Genomic DNA, 22,773 nt, shown 5'->3' on the forward strand with positions numbered 1-22,773 from the left:
ATCAGATAGATTCTTTTCAAGTAACAAAATCCAGTGCCTAGAAATGATTGATGATCTTCAGAAAACATTCATTTATGATTTCAGCGAACAGTAACAGTAACCTTTATATAATAATCATTGACTATTATTAGAACATATTATCACAATAAAGCAGTAATTATTGCTACACATTGCAGATTAAGTAAACAAAATCAATAGCCTATTGATTGTAATTCAAACATTTCAGTAGTCATTATTACACATTACAATGTAATACATATTGGTTGTAATTAAAAGAGCTTTGATTATTTCACCACAATGAAGTTCACACATGGATTTGGAATTATTCAAACTCCTGTGGATCCTTAAATCCTCTCATCTTTATATCCTGAAATCAGAGTTTCTTTATACATTTTCTTGAATATTTGAACATTGTTTGAGCTCAGAACTTAAACCGTTCCAAAGTTTAGTGTCACACGCCAACGAACAGAAACTTTTCTTTGTGGTTCTTATCAATTTGATCTTGAAGTTCCTACATCCCCTCAGTCTGTAACCTCCTTCATTTTCTAAGAACTGTTTTTGGATGTTGAATGGTAACGATTTCCAACTGGCTCTGTATAAAAGTTGCGCAGTGTAAAAATCAACAAGGTCATACAGTTTTAAAAGTCTTGATTGATAAAATAGATTGTTTGTATGATCAAGATATCCGGCTTTATGTAAAATTCTGACGGCTCGTTTTTGAAGTAAAAAGAGAGGATGTAGTGAGCTCTTGTAATTATTCCCCCAAATTTCTATACAGTAGGTGAAATATGGTAGTATTAAGGAGCAGTACAATAAATATCTACTGTTGTATCCTAATATATGTTTAGATTTATTTACGATTGAAAGACTTTTTGAGACTTTAGTTTGTATGTGTCTGATGTGTGGCTTCCAACTTAGTTTGTCATCGATAAAAATCCCTAAGAATTTGATTTCTGTAACACTTTCGATTAAGACATTATTTATTTCAATTGAGAGCTCTTTATTTGCATTGTAGTTTCCAAAAAACATCACTTTGGTTTTATCTAAGTTCAAAGATAATTTGTTGTAATGCATCCATAATTTTACTTTGTCTAACTCTGTGTTCACCACCTTGATAAGTTCCCTATGATTGTCTGTAGAATAGAATATGTTTGTGTCATCAGCAAATAATATGAGTTTCATAAGCTTTGATACATTGAATATGTCATTTATGTAAATATTGAATAGCAGCGGGCCTAGAATTGATCCTTGTGGGACACCACAACTTATCTCTTTGGTTTCTGATGTATATTCATCAATCTTGACAAATTGTTTTCTTCCCGTTAAATAGCTTTTGACCCAAGTTAGCGCTAGTCCTCTTATCCCAGACACTTCCAGTTTGTCAAGTAGGATGTCATGATTGGGAGTCAAATGCTTTTTTTAAGACAAAGAAAATTCCAGCTGCATATTTCTTTTTTTCCAAAGCATTTGTGATTTCCTCCACAGCATCAATGATAGCCAATGAGGTTGATCTGTTTTATCTAAAACCATATTGGTTTTCATTTATAATGTTGTGTTTTTCAATAAATGTCACTAATTTATCAATGAATATTTTTTCTAAAATGTTTGAGAATTGTGGAAGAAGAGAAACAGGTTTATAGTTTGTAAATTGGTGTTTGTCTCCACTCTTATAGATAGGAATCACTTTGGCTATTTTCATTTGGTTTGGGAATCTCCCAGTTCGTAATGATAAGTTACATATGTATGTTAGAGGCTTAGATACACTATAAATGACTTCTTTTACCACCTTCATATCTATATCCTTACAATCTTTTGAGTTTTTACTCTTGAAATTATTCACAATTGATATCAGTTCATTTTGGTTCACATCAGAGAGAAAGAGGTGTTCCGGGCATGTCCCACTGGGCGGAGGCCCCGGGGAAGACCCAGGACACGCTGGAGAGACTACGTCTCTCGGCTGGCCTGGGAACGCCTCGGGGTCCCCCAGAGGAGCTAGAGGAAGTGGCTGGGGTGAGGGAAGTCTGGGCATCTCTGCTCAGTCTGCTGCCCCCGCGACCCGGTCCCGGATAAGCGGAGGAAGATGGACGGATGGATCAGAGAGAAAGATTGAGTGTGGGATCCTTTCGATAGGTGGATTATTGTCTTTGCTAGTTTTGCATTTTGGAATTTCCGCTGCCAACTCTGGACCCACGTTTACAAAGTTGTTATTGAGACCGTTTGCTGCTACATTGATGTCATAGCTTTGACCCTTCTCATCAGTAAAGTAATCTGGATAAGTTCGCTTTTTTGTCCCATTTTTGATGATGTTATTTAATATTTCAAACTCGCTTTACGTTGTATTTATTTTCATTCAGTAGATTATTGAAGTACACTTTTTTACTGTAAGGTGTTATTTCAGTTAGTTTATTTTTATATGACTTATATCTTTGTTCAGTTTCTCTTGTCCTCTGTTTTAAGAATTTTTTATAGAGGTTATTTTTCTTTTTACAAGCATTTTGTAGACCTGTGGTTAACCAAGGGCATTTGGCAAATTTGTTCTTGAATTTATAAATTGGACAGTTCTTATTGTAAAGTGAGCTAAATATTTCTAAAAAACATTTATAAGCAATATCGACATCTTTCTCTCTGTACACAGAGTTCCAGTTTTGTCTGGATAAGTCATTATTTAGAGCATTCCTGCTTTTTTCTTTTCTTAACCTTTTGTAGACTGGTTCTTTTATAATTTTCTTTATCTTCACCTTGATGTCAAATAGTGAAAAAAACTGGTAAATGATCAGTTATGTCACATCATTAGTCCAGTCATATGAGTGCATTCTATATTATTTGTAAAAATATTATCAATATTTTTAAAAATAATATAGAATGCACTCATATGACTGGACTAATGAAAATATTATCAATAGGGCTGCACGGTGGTGCAGTGGTTAGCGCTCTTGCCTCACAGCAAGAAGGCCCCCAGTTTAAGTCCTGGCTGGCGGACATGAAAAACAACATCAATGGGGGACCTTTCTGTGTGGAGTTTGCATGTTCTCCCCGTGCATGCGTGGGTTTTCTCCGGGATCTCCAGCTTCCTCCCACCGTCCAAAAACATGCTACATAGGTTGATTGGCAACTCTAAATTGTCCATAGGTGTGAGTGTGAGAGTGAATGGATGTGTGATTGAGGATATTCTACCCTGCGACAGACTGGCGACCAGTCCAGGGTATCCCTTGCCTACGCCCAAGTGGCCGGGATAGGCTCCGGTAACCCCGTGACCCCGAAAGGGAAAAAACGGTTAAGAAGATGAATGAATGATGAATGCATGAATGAATATTATCAATAAGAGTAGCACTTTGAGTAGTGATTCTGCTGGGTCTTGTTAAGTTCACAGAACTTACATTACTTATTTCAGGGAGGAGTAGTAAATGAACTTGCATCCATGAATTTTCAGTAAAATGTTCCAGAGCAAGCCTGAAGATAAGGACATTTATTTCTAATTTGTATTTATCAATGAGACGTACAAATGCAACAGAGGAAGTATAACAAATCTGCACTATAAAAGAACAGCTCAGAAGATAAATATGTTCCTGTAAAAACAACTAGGTGGGAGTTAGACAGTTTACAGAATCATTTTTTGATTCATTTGCAGTCATGTATTAGTTTTCTCCATCGTTTAAGACACCATCCAACGTAAAAATGTGAAAAATGCTGGGACTCGGTAGACTTCTTTTCATCTTCCTCCAAAAAGAAAAACCCAAAACAGAAAGAGATCTTTCAGACTGAGGTCTTTCTGCATTCTTGCTGTGATGTCTGCAGGTGAGAGACATTTTTTTTCTTACAGCCCACGGTTAGAGAGTGTTTGCTATTCAGACGGCAGTGCTCTGGGAGAACTGTCGTCTTCCGTCTGTCAGAAAACTGAGCCAAACTTTATGATGCTTTTGTGAATCCCGTAAAAAAAACAAAAAAAGTCAAATAAGTAATAAGCTCAGTAAATATTCATTTACATTCAGTAAATAAGCATTCTGCTATGAGGCTCATATGAATGCAGTTCACGGGCAATATGCGGTATCTAACTGTGTCTAGCATTTTCTCCGTAATGAAGCTGGTGGTTTGGGTCTTGTGTAATGGATGACAATGCATTTTTGTAATTGCACCACCTGAATGATGATGGTCTGGGCGTTTGTTTTTAATCACCAAGGACAAGAGATAACAGCACATTTTTCTTCCTGGGCTTATTCCAAAAATGGAAAGCTTATCAGCATGATGAGAGCAGGCCGGCTGCTACATCCAAGACCAAGTTGCTTCTCTGTTAGGTTCTCCTTAGAAGAATGGGTCTTTTTCAATATTTAACCCTTGTGCCATCCTAGGCACTTTAACATTGGGAGTTGGGTCATCTAGACCCACTAGACAGTGCTCTGAACCTTTTTTCTTCAATGATTTGTGATCTTCACTGGTGTCCATGGATTACATGAAATCTTTCCACCTTTATCCACCTTTGTCATGGTAGGGAGGACACCTCAATGGAAGGGGGGGGTCATCTAAGATAGCACAAGGGTTAAAGAAAGCAATATTTCCTCCAGTAAGACGCACCGCGGTTCGAAGCTTCCACCGTACTATGTTCATCTTTGGACAGAGCGAACACCGTAACACCCTCCCCAGCCCACTAATCCGATGCTGCAGGAGGTCCGAAGCTCCGTAACGCAGAAGGTGGAAAAGCTGCTAGGCAGTCCTGAGAAAATGTGTAAACAATCATGTGAAAATGTGTTTCCATTGGTGCCCAGACAAAATAAAGGCTGATATTATTCCCACATATTTACATCCAAGATGCTCAATGTGGCATTGCCCGCACGGACTTTAAGTTTAAGTTTAAGCCTAAATGTTGAAGGCACGTATTAGCCTAATGCTAACGTTTTTTTCTGGGTCATGGCAGAAAAAAGCACTAGCCGCTCGGATTTAAAAAATTAGGAGCAAACAAGCCCTCAATAATAATCTAACAATAATAAACGCACATTTAGAAGATCGTCTCCTGCTGCTTCCCGCTGATTTTACTGTTTGAGGACAGCTGCAGCCCCATCAACTAGCACAGATTTCGCCATGCCAAACCTTTGCATTTTGCTGGTAGGACCAACAATGCGCTGATGCCTTGCCCCGCTTCCCCCCTGGCTGGAAATTAATTTATGGTATTGACTTTTATTTTTAATTATGCTCCAGAAATGCTTCCGGGAGCCGGTTTAGCTCGTGCTGGTTTGCGGCGCCTTCCGTCCGTGAAACCAGGGTTCGACTCCGGCTGCTCACTGTTCCCTTCTCTACTTCTGTGCCGGTCCCAAGCCCGGTTGCCTTGAGAGGGTTGCATCAGGAAGGGCATCTGGCGTAAAACATTGCCAAGTTTACCATGCGACTCGTTCGCTGTGGCGACCCCTGATGGGAGAAGCCGAAAGAGAAACAACATGCTCCAGAAATGCTTCCATTGTAACAGGGGCCAGAGGACCAATGCGAATATGAACTCTGTCAATGAACCCTTTCAGAACTACAATGAAAACTTCTAATGGTTAAATTTTCCATCCATCCATTTACAGAACCCCTCAATGTCTTTTCAAAGTCACCGGGTTATTTGAGTCTATTCCAACCACTGTTGGGCAAAGGTGGGGTACAAACCAAACAGGTTGCCAGTCTGCTGCAATCACGCCTCGGGACGATTTAGAGACACCAGTGAACCTATGAAGCATGTCTTTGGACTGTGGGAGGAATCTGGAGTGCACAGAGAAAACACTCACATGCACAAAGAGAACATGCAAACTCCACACAGAAAGGTTCCTGGTGGGGATTTGAACCAGGGCCTTCTCACTGTGAGGCAAGAGCCCTAACAACTGCCCCACTATGCAATTTTGTATAAGTAATCTAAGGTTTTATTTTAATCTAGCCACAGGGGTTGCAAGCCAGTTACTTCTGTGCCGGTCCCAAGCCCGGATAAATAGAGAGGGTTGCGTCAGGAAGGGCATCCGGCGTAAAAATTGCCAAAATAACCATGCGAATCATCCACAACACTTTAGACATACCGGATCGGTCGAGGCCCGGGTTAACAACGACCGCCACCGATGCTGTTAACCTACAGGGTGTCGGTGGAAATTTGACTACTGTTGGTCGAAGAAAGAGGGGAGGCAGAAGGGTCCGTGGCCAGAGAGAGAAGGGAAAAGGCAGGAACATAGGTTTGAGAATAGGGACTCTTAACGTTGGCACAATGACAGGGAAAGGCAGAGAGCTGGCAGACATGATGGAGAGAAGGAAGGTAGATGTACTGTGTGTGCAGGAGACAAGGTGGAAGGGCAGCAAGGCACGTAGTATTGGAGGAGGATACAAACTGTTCTATCATGGTGTTGATAGGAAGAGAAACGGGGTAGGAGTGATTCTGAAGGGGGAGTTTGGAAACAGTGTTCTAGAGGTGAAAAGAGTCTCAGACAGGATGATGAGCCTAAAGTTAGAAATTGAAGGGGTGATGGTGAATGTAGTCAGTGGGTATGCGCCACAGGTTGGCTGTGAGTTAGAAGTGAAGGAGAGATTCTGGAGTGAGTTGGATGAGGTCATAGAGAGTTTTCCCAGAGGAGAGAGAGTTGTTATTGGAGCAGACTTTAATGGGCATGTTGGTGAGCACTGCAAAAATTGACTGTCTAAATACAAGAAATTTAGACTTATTTTTAGATTATATTGTCTTAAAACAAGTGAAATTATCTGCCAGTGGGGTAAGATAATTTCACTTGATAAGATATCTTAAAATAAGAAAAAATATCTTGGCTTTTAGAAAGAGAGAAACAACTCAAAATTAGTAGTAAAATACTCATTTCAAGCACTATTTTTTAGGTAAAAAAGTCTCAAAACTAGTTTATAAATTCTTCTTTGACAGTTGTTTATTACTCACTTTGAGTAAAAAGACCCTAAAACTAGATAACCGTAAGAAGATATGCTTTTAATTCAAGAGTTATTATACTAGAATTAAGACTTATTGCTAGCTGAATTAAAGCTAGTATTGTGTAATTACTAGCTTTTGTAGCTCAAACCAAGACAAGAAAAATACAAGCATACAGGATTAGTATACTTAACAATATTTATTTATATTGCTTTTTTCAAAATTGCTTTGAATACACTGTTAACATAGAATACTTCTGCTTCTACAAATACAAAGAACTGCTTGAAGCATTTCAACATAAAATTTAACATAGGTTTACAGCTAAATCTTAATGAACGCTGATGCAGGCCATACTAGTAAATAATCTGAGGTTAAGAGAAATAAGAAAAAGAGTGTCTCTGGTTAACATCACCAAACAAGGCATTCATTTCTCACCGTGAGAGCTCTACCACTCAGTAAAAACGTTTCACTCTGCCAAAACTTTTTTTATGAACTTGTGGTGTCCCGCTCGTGAATATTGTCCTTCAATATTTCTGTCTGACTGACAAAGTAGGGTTGCCACAAACTTGGGATGGGTAAGATGGAAGGTGTAGTGGTAAGCCAACAGATAAAACAACCTATGGCCAAGATCTTCTTTGGCAAAGGTGGTGATGGGAGTTTCTCCACTTGCCACGAGACAGCAGGACCCATCAAAGAGCAACACCGGGCTGGAGAAAGATCTCTTCTCCAGGTATTTGGCAGGATCATCTGTTGGCTAAAGATAAAAATAATTAGGGTAAAACAGTTTATGTTGTAACTTTTACTAAAAATGTTTTGTTAGTAATAATGAAACATCACTAGGGTCGTATTTGCCATTTTGAAAATTAATATAATTTTTGTAGATGCTTGTATTTAGGCTTTTTTGACAACTATCATCCCTGTGCCAAAGAAACCATCACCATCCTGCTTCAATGACTACCGCCCCATAGCACTAACGCCCATCATCATGAAGTGCTTTGAAAGGCTAGTCATGTCACACATCAAGTCCACTCTTCCCCCCACCCTGGACCCCTTCCAGTTTGCATACCGACCCAAACGATCGACAGAGGACGCCATTTGTTCTGCTCTCCATCCAGCTCTCACCCACTTAGACAAAAAGGACGCATATGTGAGAATGCTGTTCATAGACTTCAGCTCCGCATTTAACACAATAATACCACAGCAACTCATTTGCAAACTGGACAAGCTGGGTGTTAACACCCCCATCTGCAACTGGCTACTGGACTTCCTCAGCCAAAGACCACAAACAGTACGAGCCGGCAACAACACCTCAAACACAATCATTCTCAACACCGGGGCACCCCAAGGCTGTGTGCTTAGTCCGCTGCTCTTCACCCTGCTGACACATGACTGCACAACAACCCACAGCACAAACCACCTTGTGAAATTTGCAGACGACACAACCCTGGTGGGTCTCATCACCAAGGGCGATGAGACCAACTACAGGGAAGAGGTGGATCTGCTGACAAAATGGTGCAGAGACAATAACCTCCTGCTAAATGTCGGCAAGACAAAGGAGATTGTTGTCAACTTTCAGAGGGGCCACACTCAACACCTGCCACTGATCATTGATGGTACTGCTGTGGAGAGAGTGAGCAGCACAAAATTCCTGGGGGTTCACATCAGTGAGGACCTCTCCTGGACCGCCCACACCACATCATTGGCAAAGAAAGGACAACAACGTCTCTACTTCCTGCGGAAACTAAAAAGATCAGGTGCTTCACCAGCCATCATGACCACATTCTACAGAGGAACCATCGAGAGCATCCTCTCCAGCTGCATCACTGTGTGGGGGGGCAGCTGTACACACAGCAACAGGAAAGCCCTGCAGCGCATAGTCAACACAGCCAGGAGAATCATTGGAACACCACTCCTCTCCCTGCAGGACTTATACATCACCCGCCTCACCCGAAAAACACTAACAATAATCAAGGATGCACACCACCCTGCACACAACCTGTTCAGCCTTCTGCCCTCAGGGAGGAGGTACAGGAGTCTCTGCTCCCGGACCACTAAACTCAGAAACAGTTTCACACACCAGGCCATCAGGATGCTAAACACCCTCTCCCCTCTCCACCTACCCACCACCCATATCCCCCCATGAACAGTGCTCAAACGAAACCCCCCCCCCCCCCCCCCCCCCCGCTGCCTTGAGACACTGCCTTAAGTGCACTCGCACTTTTATGGCAAATTGCCTATGTTGTATATTCAGTGATGAAAGTCAGGTAAGGAAAAAATCCCTGAACTTTTCTTTGAGCGATATGGCGGGCACAGAGCGAAATTTTGGAAAAATACGTGGTCTTAGATGCATTCTGGTGCATTATGGCAGCTAGTTATTCACTTCTTTATCAAGAAACTAAGACTAATTGGAGCATCATGATTTGTCATTCAAACCATGGATATATGGAGAGTCAAACCCCTAGTTTGACTCTCCATTAAGGACTTGCTGGTCCTAAAAAAGAATTTGGAAAATTGCTCAAAGTAACACAATCCTACAATCTACGCTTTTCCTTAAAGCTACAAAACATACAATTGCTAAAATATAGTAACATCAAAGCCCCAAATGGCAAAAAGAACACCAGTAACTATGATATTCTATGAAAATACCTCAGTTATTTATACATTATTTCTGCTTTAGAAATGACTGATGTACATATCCACTTGCACTGTTTTCTCAAACTATAATTACATCAAAATATGGGATCTGCTTTAAACTTTAATTCTATAACATAATACATCAATTCTTTAACACCAATACTAAGTAATCTGGGAAATATCAAAACAAACATACAAACTAAGCTAAACATTGTAAACATTATTTTTTAAGGGAGTGCGGGTCCAAACCATCAAATACTTATAATTAATGTCAACTATACTGAACTAAATCATGGTAATTAGGAAATACAAATAAATTAGATAGAGAAATTTATTCAAAATAAAAACTGAAACTCAAAACTAAAATTGAAATTATTTCAAAATGTGGTTTTGAGATTATTTTACACAAAAAAGTATTTGACCTACACTACCTTAAAAATCTTTTTTTTCCAGCCAAGACCACTTCAATTTGTTTTTTATCGTCTTCTCACAACTGAGGTCGTGACCACGCTCAATAATGACGATGCCTGCCATTATTTTAACACAAATTTGATCGCAAACTCTTCAGATGTGTTTGTGAAAGTTTAGCGTGGGTCCGCCAGTTTTGGTCTCAAGGGAAGCAAGTCACGCTGACCACATGGTGCAGACAGAGCCAATCAGACCCGTCGACGCATCCGAAAGCAACTAAAACGTCCCGTCATTGGTCAATTAGGCCGGGAAGACGAGAGATGGCCACGACCATAGAGGAAGCGATCTGCGGAGAAATATAGAAAATAAAGCTAAAATTAGCTGATTTCAGACCATTTTTTAATCCGGAAAGCGATTTGTCCGTAGAGATCAGGTCTTTATTTCCCGGAAAGTACGTTCGGTTTGCTCAAAAACCCGGATTTCCGGGAATTCCCGGAAGACTTTCATCACTGTATATTGTAAATTGTATCTTTTTCTTTCTTTTTACTTATTTATTTTATTCTAAACGTATACTTTGTTTTTATTTTTCTTCTACTGAACAGACACGAAAGAGTAAGAAACGGATTTTCGATTCATTGTATGTGATGCACATGTGAAGAATTGACAATAAAGTTGACTTTGACTTTTTAGGTGTCATTAACACCATTTTGCATATCTAGTGGCAGAAAAAAAAAACAGAAATAAATGCTGGGATCCTCACATTATTCCTTCCAGTCTCTACCCACAGTTATTACAGACCATCAGAGACAAACAAAAATCAAGCACAAAATCAAAGTTTCAAATGGGAACAAAAACTCACCTCTAGAACATGCAGCAATGCTTCACTAGCATGTGCCAGTTTCTTAAGGGGTGAAGTTGGAGATGGGAAAAGCGTTGGGAGTGCTCTGAAGAGTGCAACGTTGTGTTCAACTAAAATAGAACAATATAATAGAATAACTCAGTTATTAACTTCATTTTCAGCTTAATGTTGAGTTTACATTAAATTGAATATCAGTTTGCATAATAACAACGCAATTCTGACCAACACCTCTGAAAACATTATGCAAAAAAAGACAGTAAAATGAGTTACCTCCACTTAAGTTCATGGGAGGCTTCAACACTTTTTTCCAAACTCTGTAAAACTGCACTAGTGAGCAGAAGTCTTCCCATCTGTCCTGTACTTGACATCTGAATTTGCCGTTTCCCATATCCTGGATCCACCGCAGCTCCTCCATCACATAAAACACAAGTAACATACAAAAATGCCTCCTTAGTAAAGATGGGCGGTGGGGGGAACAACCAATCAAAAACACAAGTAAATTGCTTACATGATGAAGCTCCTTGAAACATGGATATGCCTCCAGAATCTTTGTAGGTCTATCATCTTCTTTTAGGACATCACTTTCAATGAAGGCTTTTCTTGACTGAAATCCGAGGTCAAGGATCTGGCAGACAGCATCTTGGTTTGGTTTTGGTTCTCTATACATCTATCGAGGCTATCCGTTTCTGCCAAAATGAAAAATAAAAATCAGTGAAGATATCAGACATATTCTGAATTATACAATGGGTTTTAGCCGACATGAACTGTTATACTTCCATTATTTATTAGAGCAACATAAATGAGAAAGCATCTTACACTGCTGTATATAAAAGCTTGTTTACAATGTAAATGTAAACAACAATAGCTGTAATGTCTCAATATCAACAATATCAATATCCAATGGTATAAGGATAATTAAGGTAGGTCAAAAAAATAAGAAAAGGTAAAGCATTTTAAGTGATCACATAGAGGGCATAATTTTATTCCTGAAGGAAACAGCAAAACAACAACATATTTGCGATCTGAATCAAAGATACGAGTTCTTAGTGTCATAACCTTCTCATAACTTGTCTAATCCAAGTAAGGGAGGTATCATTGCAAAGCTAGTCAGAGAACTACATGAATTAAGGTTGATATCAAATCCATTTTTACTTCATTATCAACAAATAATAAGTAATTACGAATATAACCAAAAAGATTGTACAGTTCAATTAAGCTAAACAGATGCTGTGAGGCAGAGTTAACACTGAAATCTTCTTCATGGCATATATGTTTATAAAATGATCCATTTTTAGCTGACCAAAAAAACCTTTGGAAACAGATATCCTATTTACACTATTTTCCTTTTACATTTTAACTTTTCAAGTTAATAAATAAGAGAGATTCCAGACTCGTTTCCTGGGTTTGAACTATCATGTGGCTCTATGTGTAAAAATACTTTGAAGTACTTTCAAAAGTCATTATTGATTTTTATAAATAAATAAAACAATAATAAAACTGCTGTTTTATTTATTTATTATTTTATACCACAATCCAATAGTATTTCATTAAGCTACGTTTGCTCCTTTATGTTTGTAGACATTGGTTGCAGCCTATCAGTTTACTCAAAACCTGTCACATGACCTCATGTCCCAGCATTCACTTCTTGGACGGAGCCTTGCAAACGGGGGGAACAGCACCTGCTCGCTTTTGATTACTGATTAAATTTCCGGGAGGTGAAGATAACTACAACAAAAAATATTAGCCTGCATGTATAGTACGCACTGATCTAGTGACGCTCATTCATAAAACGGAGAAAACACTGCAGCCTCGCGTTCCTCTAAATGGAAGAAATTCTGGTGGCTAAGCTAGGTCATACGAACATGCCTAGAAGAGACGGAATGCCGCTCTGCTACTGGCTGCCTCGTCACACTTGTCGACTAGCTTGGATACCTAGCTGTCATTAGGCTTCGGGGAACAATATTTGTTCACATTGAGTGAAGTAATAATATTTAATAAAATAAAAATAGTCTCAGAAAAACTTACCGAACAGGCTATCAGAAGGGTCTGGTTCAAAGTGGCTGCTGCTTTTCCCTCTCTTTCCAACCGTCAGGACAGGCGCAACCAAATGACTTGAGGGGGGTGGGGGTGAGAGGGTTACCGCAAAACATGTACCTTTGTCCACAAAGTTGTATGATGTAATTAGAAGATATTATACACACTACTTTAAAACTCACCTCTATTATTGTTGTATGGTAATACTAGGGAAAATAAATTTTGTGTTATTTATGAAACCCTCCCGTCCCCCCATTCCCTTCTTAGCTGGTATTGACCGCAGGAGGAAAAGGAGTACCGTATGTTCATGTTATTTCAGACTTTGAGATAGTCCAGATTGTTTTTGCACCCGTTTTACCAATGCAGAGCGTATTAAGACTTACAAATCTGATTGAACAGCATCTGAAACGATTTAAGCCATTGTTTCCTTAGAAAACTGTAATTCCTAAGCAACACTGCCTTTGCATCTCCCTGTTAAAATTATTTATCTTGGTTGTTTAGACATATGTGTATTATGTTTGAGTCAAAGCACATTTTTTAAACAATGGTCATCTAAACTAAACTTCAGAAATGTCTGTTAATCACTTGTCAACCATAATCAGCTTTTTGAATGCTGTCAAAATGATATCAGCACAGAGCATCCCATATATTTTTACATGAGAAGGAGTTGGGCCTTGTCTCAGAAATAATTAATTTGGAACACATTACAGGAAAGATTGGAAGGTTTTGTGACAGTTGTGTTCTGTTACTGATTTGCACAAGGGTTATCCCTTTTTCTATCTATCTTAGATGACCCCCCCCCCCCCCTTCCATTGACATGTTCTCCCTACCATGACAAAGGTGGAAAGATTTCATGTTATCCATGGACACCAGTGAAGATCAAAAATCATTGAAGAAAAAAGGTTCAGAGCACTGTCTAGTGGGTCTAGATGACCCAACTCCTAATGTTAAAGTGCCTAGGATAGCACAAGGGTTACAGAACAGGTATAGCAATATTACTTTTCTTAACAGCTTTGTTGCTGTTGCAGTGTTCAAGTCCACATGTTACTAGGTCTTGAAACAAGTCTTTACAGCTAAAAGTGGTCACAAAATAAAAATTCAAGCCTCTGCGAGTAATTTATCTTGTTGTACATGTAAAATGACTAATTTTAGCCTTTATAAAACTAGGTAAGAAATAAAAGACTAATAATCTTGTAACAAGATTAATAATCTAATGAATTCTTCTCTTGCATAGTAAATTATTCTTAAAACAAGTTTTAAATGATTATTGGACTAAATTTAAGATTAAAATTCTAGGTTAGAAACTTCATTTTTGCAGTGAGGGCAACAGAGGTGATGAGGAGGTGATGGGCAGGTTTGGTGTGAAGGAAAGGAATCTGGAGGGACAGATGGTAGTGGACTTTGCGAAGAGGATGGAAATGGCTGTAGTCAACACTTACTTCCAGAAGAGAGAGGAACATAGAGTGACATACAGAAGTGGAGGTAGGAGTACTCAGGTGGACTACATCCTATGTAGACGAGGTCATTTGAGAGAGGTTAATGACTGCAAAGTGGTGGTAGGAGAGAGTGTAGCCAGACAGCACCGCTGTGGTGGTGTGTAAGATGACTCTGGAGGTCAGGAAGAAGAAGAGAGGGAAAACAGAAAAGAAGACCAAGTGGTGGAAGCTACAGAAAGAAGAAACTTGTGAGGAATTTAGGCAGACGTTGAGACAGGTCCTGGGTGGTCAGGATGAGCTTCCAGAAGACTGGGAAACTACAGCAGAGATTATCAGGGAAACAGGTAGGAAGGTGCTAGGTGTGTCATCTGGAAAGAGGAAAGACGGTAAAGAGACTTGGTGGTGGAATGAGGAAGTACAGGAATGCGTCCAGAGGAAGAGGTTGGCTAAAAGGAAGTGGGATGTAGAAAGGACTGAGGAAGGTAGACAGGAGTACAAGGAAGCGCAGCGTAGAGTGAAGAGAGAGGTGGCAAAGGCCAAACAGAAAGCTTACGATGAGCTATATGACAGGTTAGACACAAAGGAAGGAGAGAAGGCATTGTACAGACTAGCCAGACAGAGAGACAGAGATGGGAAGGACGTGCAACAGATAAGGGTGATTAAGGACAGAGATGGAAAGGTGCTAACAACCCAAGAGAGTGTACAGAAAAGATGGAAGGAGTATTTTGAGGAGCTCATGAACGAGGAAAATGACAGGGAAAGAAGGGAGGAAGATGTGGTTGTTGTGGAGCAGGAAGTAGCAGAGATTGGAAAGGATGAGGTTAGGAAGGCTCTGAAAAGGATGAAGAGCGGAAAGGCCGTTGGTCCTGATGACGTACCTGTGGAGGTATGGAAGTGCTTAGGAGAGACAGCAGTGGAATTTCTAACGAGTTTGTTCAATAGGATTGTAGAGAGTGAGAAGATGCTTGAGGAATGGAGGAGAAGCGTTCTGGTTCCGATCTTTAAGAACAAGGGTGACACGCAGAACTGCAGCAACTATAGAGGAATAAAGTTGATGAGCCACACAATGAAGCTGTGGGAAAGAGTAGTGGAAGCCAGGCTTAGGAAGAAGGTGGAGATCTGTGAGCAGCAGTATGGTTTCATGCCCCGTAAGAGCACCACTGATGCCATTTTTGCTTTGAGAATGTTGATGGAAAAGTACAGAGAAGGTCAGAAGGAGCTGCATTGTGTGTTCGTAGATTTAGAGAAGGCGTATGACAGGGTGCCGAGGGAGGAGCTGTGGTACTGTATGAGGTCGTCTGGAGTATGACGGTGGTGAGATGTGCTGTAGGTCAGACAGAGGAGTTCAAGGTGGAGGTGGGACTACACCAAGGATCAGCTTTGAGTCCCTTTTTGTTTGCTATGCTGATGGACAGGCTGACAGACGAGGTAAGACAGGAATCTCCCTGGACAATGATGTTTGCGGATGACATTGTAATTTGCAGTGAGAGTAGAGAGCAGGTGGAGGAACAGCTAGAGAGGTGGAGGTTTGCTCTGGAAAGAAGAGGCATGAAGGTCAGTCGTAGTAAGACAGATTACATGTGTCTGAACGAGAGGGATCAAGGTAGAAGCGTTAGGTTACAGGGGACTGAGGTGAAGAAGGTGCAGGAGTTTAAGTACTTGGGGTCAACAGTTCAGTGTGATGGGGAGTGTGGAAAAGAGGTGAAGAGGCGAGTGCAGGCAGGTTGGAGCGGGTGGAGGAAAGTGTCAGGAGTGTTGTGTGACAGAAGAGTGCCAGCAAGACTCAAAGGAAAGGTGTACAAGACAGTGGTGAGACCAGCTCTGCTCTATAGGTTAGAGACGGTAGCAGTGAGACAGAGACAAGAGGCTGAGATGGAGGTAGCGGAGATGAAGATGTTGAGGTTCTCCTTAGGAGTGACCAGGTTAGACAGGATAAGGAACGAGTACATCAGAGGGATGGCTCATGTTGCCTGTGTTAGCGACAAAGTCAGAGAAGCCAGACTGAGATGGTTTGGACATGTTCAGAGGAGGGATAGTGGATATATTGGTAGAAGGATGTTGGAGATGGAGCTGCCTGGCAGGAGGGCAAGAGGACGGCCAAAGAGGAGATATATGGATGTCTTAACAGAGGACATGAAGTTGGCTAACGTTAGGGTAGAAGATGTTTATGATAGAGTGAGGTGGAAAAGGATGATTCGCTGTGGCGACCCCTGATGGGAAAAGCCGAAAGAGAAAGAAGAAGAATCTAAGGTTTTATTTTCCATCAATCCATTTTCTTCCACTCATCCAGGACCAGGCTGTTGGGGCAGCAGTCTAATCAAAGATGCCCAGACCTCCCTCTCCCCGGCCATTTCCTCAGCTCCTCTTGGGGACCCCAATGCATTCCTAGGCCAGCCAAGAGACAAAGTTTCTTGCATGCCCTGGGTCTTCCCCAAGCTCACTGAAGGTGGCCGGGCTTCTCCCCCTATCTCTAAACGAGCACCCAGCCCCCCTGTTGAGTAAGATCATTTCAGCCACTTGTATTCAGGACCTCGTTCTTTCAGTCATGACCCAGAGGTCATGACCATTGGTGAGTATTGGAACGAAGATTAAACAATAAATTAAGAGCTTTGGTTTACGGCTCAGCTCTCTCTTCACAGCAATGGACTGGAACAGCAACTGCACAACGGCAGACTCTGCACCAGACTCATTTGACTCATCAGTTGAAAACAAGGTTGGATGTTGATATGATTATGCTAATAGTAACATTTATTTCAGCGGTATCAGTCTGCTTTTTTATGAGGTACATCCAGGGTTGTAAATAGGCTAATGTGACTAATGTGTAGCTGTGTCAGACTGTGTTTTTTTTACATGTTACTAAAGTGCCTAGGATAGCACAAGGGTTACACATTGCATTGTGTTCTGCGTGCTGAGTAGCTGCGCTGTGCCGCGGAGGAGTCTTCTGTCTTCTGGTGCACATTTAAATTTAAATGTAAGTATAGACTTTTTTATTCATGACTTTTTTAAAGTTATAAAACCAATGTTGTTTTTCATTTTCCTAGCGCTAGCAGCTCCGAGCTAATGTGGCTGACCAGTGACTATTGATGACGTCATCGTGTGTGAGAAACATCAGAATTCGAAGACACTATTTTTCCATAACTCTCCATTTGTAGGGCTAAATGTAAGGGTAGGGAGATGCCTTAGGGGTAGGTGAATAATTCAGATTCTGTCTTATTTCTTTATGAAGGCTTGAACTTTGAGAGTTTAAACAAGAGATAAAAGTATGAAAATGACTATGTCTGTCTGATAAAAGTGTGTTGTAGGGGTGTAAGAAAAAATCGATTCGGCAATATATCGCAATACATCATTTGGCAATACTTGTATTGATTCAAAATGGTGCCAGATCGATATTTATTTAATTATTTCTGAGCGTCCTTCAGCTTCTGACTCTTGTTGTCCACTTCACCCTCCGACCGCTAGTTGGCAGCAGAGAACACAGAGGCTCTTTGAGCAGCTCTACTCTGCTCAAAGCAACAGGAAGACTGCAGCCAGAGGCAGCTTGATCTGTTGTTATGAGACATGGGGGGTATTCCAGGAAGCATGTTTAAACTAGCCTGACTTTAAGCCTGAACTCTGGCTGAAATCCGCCTGAACTTGCTTACTCTGGGTATGTCGGTTCCAAAAGACCGGATATGAGTTGGCGTAATTACGCTCGACTTGGTAACCCTGGGTTAACGCACGGTACATAAAGACATTCTCAATAGATCAGCGATTTCTGGAGTCACCATGGAAACGCGTGGTGAAAAAAAAGAAAGCGCTGTACTTAAATGAAACGGAGTCTGAGATTTTAATGACGGCGAAAAAAAATTACAAGTCCATCAAAAAAGTAACATGGCTGAAAAATAATTTAAATAATTTAGTTAAATTAATTCAAACTCAATAATTGTTTATACAACTCAAATTTACGTATTTATCTAACTAAATGTCACATTACTCCATTAATCTTTTTTCCATCTTAATTACTTATATTTCTTGAACTTTCATATGTCTAAGTTTGAGCCGGCAGATATGCTCATTTTTATAACAATAAAAAGAACGGAAAAAAATGCACGGAGTGCAAAAATTCATTAAAGAATTTTCCGTCACTGTCATAACATGTTTAGGCGGTAGGGGTGCTATATAAACTCATCATCCTCTACTTTACTCTCACTCATGGTGCAGAGACGTAAGCATAGTAGGACAAAATAGCTCGGCAAAACACGGTGAAACACAGTAAAACAGCTATACAACTAAACACATTTTGTAAAAAACCCACACTTAAACCCAAATCCGTCCAGACAGGCAAAGTGAATGATATCCCAGAATCCCTTGCGGTGCCGATCTAACGGCAGCACCAAAGTTACACCTACTTAATTGAATTAATTTGAACGAAAGGAAAATAATTGTCTGAAAACTACGTGTTATTTTTAAGGTAACCTAACAAAAAAATGATTTATCTTAACTGAAGCAAATAATTAAGTTAGATCAAAGTAAAAAAGTTTATCTTTCCAACATCCATATGTGGTCTTATCACCCTCTCATGGTGGAAAAAAATATTATCTGAGCTTTTTCATCCACTAAGTCATCTTTAAATGGACACGCCATGCTGCTTCCCCTCTCTGTAAACAAACTAAGCTTCAACTAAACCTGCTCCAGACCAGGTTATGTTCAGAGCATGAGTTGCCATGGTAAATGGACCTACCCTGAAACATACCTCCATTTCTGGAACCAAAAGCTGAGGTTATCAACTTCCTTAGCCTCAAACTTATCGTGGGAGCTAGCATAACCTGCTTTCTGGAATACCCCCCTGAACTACTTAGTTTTTACTTGAATAGACACCAAACAGAAACTCTGAGCCATGTTGCTGCCAGTAAGATATGAAAACGTGGATTGCTGTGCTTTTTAGGGGCTCAGATAAATAAGATAGACAGTGAAGCACGGCAGCAGCTAATAGGCTAATGCGCTTAGCATCTGCTGACATGCTAGCAAAGCGGGCTAAAGTTCTGCAGAACCTCAAAGCAATGGATTCTAGTTTAGGGATGATGGATCAGAGGGATGTGTACAACACTCTGAAAAAGGCTGACATTGTGGTGATCAGCTTTACCAGTTTACTTCCGTGTTTGAGAAGCGTAGCTGCAAAGGTGCAACAGAGCAGAAATGTAAACAAAGCCCCTTTTTTTGTCACATTAAAAGCAACTTTCCTTCGTTCTGTCATGCCGCCTCATCATTACACTTTATTGTTTCTGGAAAGAATCAGTGTGTGTGTCCCACCCTTTATTTTTGAATCACCATTCATTTTCTAGTGCTGTTTAAAAGCACTAGAAAAGCTACATTAATGCTGAAAATAAACAGCATTTTATTTCCCCAATAGAAACTTATTGGTTAAGGCTCATTCATTCTTTGTTTTTTCTTATACTTAAATATATATATATTTTAAATCAGACAATGTTGACGGTTCCCTTTCTATATTTTAACTTACCAAAATAAAAGCACTATGAATTTGCTTCGGTAAACTCAACTTATATATTAGATACAATTGCAGTGCTTAACATTGTGATCATTAAACCGAATTTGACCATCTTATTACAGTGGAAGACATTAAAATTCAGGTTGAGTTTTTTCAGTCATATTTAAAAAAACAGAAAGAAAACATGTTTCGGTAAAATATCGGGATACGTAGCGTATCGCAGGGCGCGTATCAGGATACGTATCGTATCGCCAGATTCTTGCCAATACACACCCCTAGAGTGTAGTGAGGAGTTTTACAGCTGTACAACAGTTTTCAGAGTACAGAGGTTTACAACCTGCGGCTGTTTCATCCCTGTGCTGCAGCTCTCTGTGGTTCTGTAAAATAACTATTATGTTCTAAAATTGTCGTGGTGCCTTTGACACCGTCGGGATGTGCGAGCGGGCAGAAGGGAGAGAACAGCGTGATGGGTGCAGCAGTAGGGCGGTCGACCCATGATTGTTCAATTCCCGCCTTGCACGCCCATAAGTCGATGTGCCTTGGGCAAGACGCTGAACCTCACCTTGCCTCAGGTGGGAGGTTGGCGCTGGTGTTCGGCAGTGGAGCCGCCACCAGTGTGTGAATGTGTGTGTGACTGGGTGAATGGGTCTGTGAGAGTAAAGCGCTTTGGGCCTTGTAGGTAGAAAAGCGCTATAGAAGTATAGAAAAAAAAAACATGCAGAGGGGGCGTGTCTGCGGCTGCGAATGTGAACCAGATTGTGTTATGGAATGGAAAGCTCTTCTAAAAAGACAGTACATGTTGAATGAGGGTGAAGGAGAAGGGATTAAAAGCCTGATCATGCAGAACCTCTGTCCACCAGCTGTTGTATTTTTGTGAGCCAGTCGGAACCAGGTGAGCCGCTTGTCCCTGGAGCGGCTCACTTTTGGTCAGTGTTTGTCACCTGTGTTGACTTGTGTTGCACCTCCTGTTTTATTTTTGAAACACTAACTCTCCTCTCATTTCAGGCCTTGTTACTTCCTGCCCTAGTGGGTTTCCCTACAGGTGTGACTGTCTAAACCTCTCTGATTGTTTCCACCTGTGATTCCCTCCCTCATGTCTTCTCCCTTTGTCCTGTGCCAGTGTGTTTGGTCTTATCCTGTGCCACAGCAAAAGCCTTTATCCAAGATTAAAAGCTCCAAACTCTGCATCTGAGTCCAGTCCTGAGTTCTGTCCTGACAGTATAGTTTGTGATAGAAAAAGTGGAGGGTTTAAGAGCTCCAAATTTTAAAATGTTGCCCTTTGATTCATTTTACCTCTGACCTTCAAGATGAGCTGGATGTGTGGACGTATAGCATGCCATGAAGGGGCAATGACAATGGACAATGACAATGACATAATGGTGTGACAGCAGAGGTGTAAGATGCAGAGAAGGATAAATGAGAATCCAAAGAAACTAAGACTCACGCGGTGTTTTTCCTGCTTATGCAACTTTGCTTCATCGTGGCGTCTTATGTGAAAACATAAAGTGCAGAATTGCAGTGCATGCTTGCTGCCACACTTGGCTGTAAATACTCATTTCTTCCAATGTGTTTCCAGACAAGCTGTTTATAGAATGGGCCATGCTGGTATATTATCTCTCAACTACAAAAGCTAAAAGATTAGTTGTGGAATTGATCTGCTACCCACTCTGCAGGGCTGCATTTTTCTAACAACATCCTTTCTCATTGATTGAGGTCTCAGTGGCTTCACAACAATCTCATCAGCTTTTACCTTTCAACCGTGTCAAAAACTCTGGAAACTGAAAAGAAACTCAAAACGACTCCTGTTTTCAGGGCATTAAATGAGTGTGGTATCTCCCAGCAGAGAGCTTCTACAAGCTCATAACAAACAATTTTGCTCTGGCTCCACAATTCTGCAAATTGGGGAATTCAAAGTTTATTTACCACGAAGTATAACAATTCAGTGTGGATGCAGGTTTATTTTAGTTTTTTTCGTATTGGTGTTGCATTCTACGGAGCCCGTGTCCTGACATGGATAAAATGAAAACTATCTCGTTCCCACAAATTAATATCTTGTTCCCACAAAACAATATCTCGTTCCCACGCAATAATTAATTCGTGCGAACGAAATTATTATTAATAGTCATTCATAAACACGGATATGCTCTCCGTCTTGCTGCAAAAACCGTTTTCCGTGTCTCTGTGACCTACATTCGTTCAAGAGGGAAAAATAAAAACAAGAATGATCGATTTATTATTGTCTCGATGAAAATAAAAAAAATATCATAAGATTTAGGATCCCCAAGCTTGCTGCTTCGCCTACCGGACATAGCTCCTACGAGCTCCCACCCGCCCCGGAACTCTTTAGCTTGATTTGACGGCATTCTGGCAGCTATCTGGCTGGTAGACAAACAGCCAGCAGATATTGAAGTGGTCGAACAGGAATAATAATATTTAGGACTTGTCTTTTATTAACATACTCTTTAGCAGTCACTTTACATCCGTAGGCTAGTAGGCTACATGCTACGTAGCCTATCATTTGTACTGTTGTATTTGAATGCCTCACAGTTACAGGGCCACGGTGATTGGTCAAGATGCATTATGGGATATGTGTGATGCATGATGGGAAACGTAGCATGTAGCCTTCGAATGTCTGCTAACGAGTATGTTAATAAAAGACAAGTCCTGAATATTATCATTCCTATTCGACACTAAACTACAATATCCCATACCGCAGCTTTTCGGCCGTCTACCGGCCAGCCAGCTGACCGAATGCTGGAATGACAAGCAAAAGAGCTCCGCGGCGGGCCGGAGGTCGTAGCACATAGCTCATAGCTGGAGCGAGCTATGTCCGGAGAATCGTTGCAGTATGGGGAAGCAGCAAGCTTGGGGATCCTAAATCTTATAATATTTTTCTTATTTTCATCGAGACAATAATAAATCGATCATTTTTGTTTTTATTTTTCCCCTCTCGAACGAATGTGGGTCACAGACACATGAAAGTAGCTGTAGAATACCGATGCTTTTGTAGAGCTTTTAAAAATAAATAAGTCCGATC

General features: G+C 40.6%; 1 long non-coding RNA gene across 1 annotated transcript; it reads right to left on the bottom strand.

The window, feature by feature from the left end:
• Positions 1-7,060: 7,060 nt before the first annotated feature.
• Positions 7,061-12,926, bottom strand: LOC110017185 (uncharacterized). The gene is made up of 5 exons (XR_013650783.1): positions 12,807-12,926; positions 11,290-11,467; positions 11,052-11,190; positions 10,782-10,891; positions 7,061-7,634 (listed from the first exon to the last, which is right to left on the bottom strand). It is a non-coding gene; the product is annotated as an uncharacterized LOC110017185 (long non-coding RNA).
• Positions 12,927-22,773: the final 9,847 nt, after the last annotated feature.

The sequence above is a fragment of the Oryzias latipes genome, chromosome 17, assembly GCF_053564925.1.
Source record: "Oryzias latipes strain Hd-rR chromosome 17, Olatipes_Hd-rR_3.1".
NCBI classification, from domain to species: Eukaryota; Metazoa; Chordata; class Actinopteri; order Beloniformes; family Adrianichthyidae; genus Oryzias; species Oryzias latipes.